The sequence below is a fragment of the Lepus europaeus genome, chromosome 8, assembly GCF_033115175.1.
Source record: "Lepus europaeus isolate LE1 chromosome 8, mLepTim1.pri, whole genome shotgun sequence".
Classification (NCBI taxonomy): domain Eukaryota; kingdom Metazoa; phylum Chordata; class Mammalia; order Lagomorpha; family Leporidae; genus Lepus; species Lepus europaeus.
This window is the reverse complement of record NC_084834.1, coordinates 28,028,383-28,033,775: the sequence shown is the minus strand read 5'-3', so window position 1 is coordinate 28,033,775 and position 5,393 is coordinate 28,028,383. Positions and strand designations below refer to the sequence as shown.

Below are 5,393 nucleotides of genomic sequence, written 5' to 3'. Positions count from 1 at the left end.
TCCTGGATTCGGATAGGCCTAGCTCCAGCCGTTGTGGCCAACTGGGGAGTGAAACAGCGGATGAAAGACCTCTCTCTCTCTCCCCCTCTGCCTCTCCTCCTCTCTCTGTGTAACTCTGACTTTCAAGTAATAATAAATACATCTTAAAATAAAACATGGTTAAAGTTGAGAGATGATTAGCAATAATTTGACTCTTTTCCACTTGGCCTTTCTATGTAGAGTACAACTAGCACCTCCCTTTCAGGGATTGTATCCAGAGATTTGCTAATAAAATTCAGTGCACTAGGATGCAAGCTGATGGGTACATAGAACAGCTGCCTCCAGTCCTGAGTGACAACAGAAGTAGCCACACTGCTATCCTGTTGACCACTAGAGGACCAGCCAATTGTAAAGTACCCTATGTTTTTGTTTATATAACTCATAAAGGTGCCAGGACAACAGTATAGGCAACAGAAAATATGAAAATGAAAATCTGTGAGAGACTGATGTCTACTCAAAGCAAACAGAATAGTAGGAACACTCTTACTATGTCAGTTTGTTTTTCACAGATTGTACAGAACCATTCATTCGTCTTATTTTTTGGTAATGCCTTTTTGCTTGTTTTGAAATAGGCCTTTTAAGGAGCAATCAGCTCAAGAAAAGCTGATGCTAAATAAAAAATTAACCAGTGAGTTTTCTTCTATCTAGACCACTGATAAAAAATGCATACTATTATATATTATCCTATGTTGATCATATATACAAATTTTATATCACAAAGTGACACAAACTGTTTTTCCACATTTGCCATTCTCAGGGTTGGCCATTTTTAACCACATGAAAGCAGAAGGTACAAATACACTAAAGTGTCAGTATCTGCATATAGCAACAGAAGGCACTTTTACTAGCTACTCTGGGACACATGACTTTTCATTTAGATCACATGACATTTTAAAAGTAATTTTATTGGGGTAGACATTGTGGTGCAGCAGATTAAGCTGCCATTTGGAATGCCTATTTTCCATATCAGAAGACTTAGGATCTAGTCCTACTCACATTTCCAATCCAGCTTTTGCTAATTTATAATCTGATAGCTCAAGTACTCGATTCCCTGACACTCATATAGTAGACCCAGATGGAGTCTCTGGCTTCCACATGGTTCAGTCTTGGCTATTGGAAGCATTTAGGAACTCAACAAGCAGACAGATGCTTTCTCTCTCTCTCCCTCTCTCTGATTCTCCCTTTCAAATAAATTAATAAACTACTTTTAATTCTCTATTTTCCAAATGTACTAATTTTTTGGTTTGTTCTGCAAATGGCTGCAACAGCTGGAGCTGAGCCTATTCTAGGCAACTGATGAGACTGGCATAAAATTGAGACTATGTAATTATTTCCTAATTCTCTTTAAATCAATGGAGCCAACACTTTATTGTCAATGACAATAGTCTCTCTGATGTCAAGGTGGTCATGTAGTGATATCTATTAAAGAATTGGTTCCATTAGCCTAATAAAAATTTTCAGATGTCTAAATATTCCCAAATTTATATCAATATCATTAGCAATAGTTTGATTTCATTTCTCATCAAATTTAGCGACAGAAATTAAAGCCTCTGTGTGTTAATTCTGTCAAAGGTGAAATGTCTGACATTATTGCAAATATGCATGTAATATCAGTTTGAAAATCAAATGCTGAAGATTAGATTATTTGATTAAAAATGTGGTAGAGCACACTGGCAACATAATGAGAGAGACTTTGCTAAAGTAAGAAAGCTTAGAGAAATGTACTTGAGGTTTTAGTGGTAAACACATATAGAAAGTCTTCAAAAACTTCAGGGACAATGTGTACTATCTGGAAGGCACATATGAAAACATTCAAGATTTGTTGCTCTTGGATGTCTCTTCTCTTTCCCTCCTTAGTGACCATGTTGGGAGAGTCACACAGTGCTCAACAAGTGAAATAGCACAATTCCTATCAAGGAGATGCAGACATTTGCTACCTACTCTGGGGTGCCCATGCAGGTTTATGAAAGTAAGCATGCCATGACCAAGGATAACAAGCTGCTTAGCAAATTTGCTTTTTGTTTTGTTCCATTTTTTTCTTTTATTTAGGTATACAAATTTCATCTATTTCAGGTATACAGATTTGGGAACATAGTGATACTTCCCACCCCACCCTCCCTCCCGCCCACGCTCCCTCCCACCCTTCCTCTCCTAATCCCTCTCTTAATTTTTATAATGACCTACTTTGTTTACTTGTCTCTTGCACCCCAAGCTGTCCATCAGATTAAAGTCACTTTCTTTTTTATTTAAAGATTTATTTTATTTATTTATTTGAAAGAGTTACACAGAGAGAGGAAAGGCAGAGAGAGGTCTTCCATCCGATGGTTCACTCCCCAATGGGTCGCAATGGCCGGAGCTGCGCCTATCTGAAGCCAGGAGCCAGTAGCTTCTGGGTCTCCCACATGGGTTTAGGGGACCAAGGTCTTGGGCCATCTTCTACTGTTTTCCCAGGCCATAGCAGAGAGCTGGATCGGAAGTGGAGCAGCCGGGACTAGAACCGACTCCCATATGGGATGCCAGTGCTTCAGTCCAGGGCGTTAACCCTCTGTGCCACAGCACTGGCCCCAGTCACTTTCAATATTATGCCTAAACACCTTCAATATCTCTGCTGTGGATAAGGTATACAAAAAGAAAACAAAATTACCATTACTAATGATAAGGCTATTTGAGAAAGAAAAACATTAAGCCTGTGGTCCAGTAAGTTGAAAAATACAAGGCTGAGGATGAGAAGCAGAAGAACAGAGTTTCATTCATGAATTTATTTGAATCCTAGGCATTCAGCATGAAAATAACTGTTGAAGAAGACAAACTTCAAGGCAAGATCAACAATGAGGATAAACAGAAGATTCCTGACAACTGTAATGAAATCAACAACTGGCAAGATAAGAATCCAACTGCAGAGAAGGAAGAATATGAACATCAGCAGGAAGAGCGGAGAAAGTCTGCAACTCCATCATTATGGAGCCTGTGGGACTGTAGGAGGTATGACAGGAGCAATGCTTTGGGCAGCCCCTCCCTCTGGTGGTACTTCTGCAAGTACCACCATTGAAAAGATTGATAAAGCCACAGCAAGTATAGATGTAGCACTGTTCCACACAGATTGAAGGACCCAAATTTTTAGAAAATTCCGTGGCAGTTTTAAATTGAGCTGCTATAGTTAAGTTGTTGTGCACTCCCAATACTTGAATATGGAACATGTGCACAGGGAAAGAAATAACATTGCACTTTGTAAGTAGAAAATGCAATGTTTTAAATAAAACTTATTTAAAATTGGCACAATTAAAAAATGTAATCCCTTGAAGCTTTTAGCAAATTGCAATTTTCGAAAACAAAGCTTGCAAATGGAAAAACTTGTATCTCTACAAAGGCAGAAGAGGAGATGAACAAATTAAATGATAAGAGCTTAAAATACACAAGATATAATTTTGAAAATTTATATTTTTGCTTCAGATTTCTCAACTTAGAAGAAGAATCTTGATGGAACATATATTTAAATGAATAAATATATATACTCTATCATAACGCAATGAAATTTAACTTTGCAGCATCCAATTTTTATAAATATTCAAAGGAATTATAAATAAAAAACAAATTTGATGAGTTTTCTTATAAAAACACTTGTTGAAGAACAGTACTCTAAATGGCGAAAAAGGTAGCAAACACTTTTGAAAACGGTTTGGTGAAGTATTCTTCACACCTGGCTCAGCCCTGGCCATTTCAGCCACTTGGGAAGCAAAGTACCAGATGGAAAACCTCTCTCTGTATGTCTCTCCCTCTCTCTCTGTAACTCTGCCTTCCAAATAAATAAATAAATCATTTTAAAAATAATGTATTGAAAAATACAATTTTCAGATAAATACTAACATCACTGCAATAAAAACAGAGATGGTAAAAAAAAGTTATCATGGTACATGAATATCTAACTTGCCAAAAGTAATTATTCTGCTGATGCCAATTTTCTGATAGTCAGATAACCATGGGTTTTATTTTTGTTTGTTTAGCTTTAGTACTTTTGAATATACTTATTTAAATTGCTTAAAGATTTTTAGTTTGAAACAGCTTTTTGAAAAGAACTATTTAATAGGTTGAGACCAAAAAGAGACTGATTTGTAAAAACAATGGTACTTCAAAAAGTTTATAGAAATGGATTAAGTTTATTCTGGTGCAAAAGAAAAGTTTTTAAATACACACATAAATTTTCCATAAGACACATTTTCATAAACTTTTTAAAGCCCTCCTGTAAAATATGACAACATCAAAGAACCTCGGCAGTATCAATCTTCACTAATTCAAAAGATAAAAATAATCTTGATATACAGGCAAAGCCTGAAGAAGTCTGAGAGCATCAACACAACTCCCTGATTCTTCCTTGTCACATCAGGATGCACATTTGTCCAGATCTAGCACATATAATATTACAGTGATGCATGGGCACCATCGCTTACAGAGGGAGCTTTTTTCATCATAATCTCCATTTAACATTCTGATAACTACATTACTGACATTAACATTTTCCAGCAGGACAGACTCCAGAAATCTTTCAGTTCTTAGTTGTTTAACATGAGCAACCCAGACAGATCAGATATACTCTACAGAAAGTATTCCCATAGATAAGGACTCTCATTTATCTCTTTCCCCTATTAAATAACTAGTATCTGATTCACCTGTTGCCTCTCTCTCTCTCTCTCTTTCTCTCTCTTTCTCTCTCTCTCTCCCTCCCTACCTGCTTCCCTCCCTCCCTCTCCTCTCTGTTATATACCAGCTACTAACCTTTTTTTCCCATTGCTATCAGAATGTTGGAGTTCCCATTCCAACATTCAAAAAATTAATTTATAAATCAACTTAATCAGTACTTCAAAAATTTATATAATGTTAATCATTTTGAATGTGACCTTTCAAAACTCTCAAAGTTTCCTGGATTAGGATTAGGTGATAAATCTTATGATCCCCATAGTTACTACATGTGAACTTGTAACTTCTGAACCTCTAGATTTCATACTGCCAAGTTCATGTGAATGAAACCATTTCTTTCCTCCTAGGTAATATATCTGTAATCAAGATAGGTATTCAAAGTGGTAGGTGATGCCTGCCTGGACACTGGAATAGCTGCCCATTTCCCATTGGTGTGATTAACCAAGAATACAAAATAGTTTGATTTTCTACTCATATATGCTGGTCTATGAGAAGATCAAGCCTAAGAAATCCTAAAATAAACAGATTAAATTTAAAAAGCTTTACAAGTTAGATAAAATTTTAAAATCCTGAAATATTTTCCAAAACTGCAGATAATACAAATTCATTCCAGTGTCCCTTCCATGGAGCAGAAAAACAAAGAAAACAAAATACACCTCTGA

At 36.3% G+C, this 5,393-nt stretch overlaps 1 pseudogene; it reads left to right on the top strand.

Moving 5' to 3' along the window:
- The first annotated feature begins 287 nt into the window (after nucleotides 1-287).
- Nucleotides 288-4,401, top strand: LOC133765241 (heat shock cognate 71 kDa protein-like; annotated as a pseudogene).
- Nucleotides 4,402-5,393: the final 992 nt, after the last annotated feature.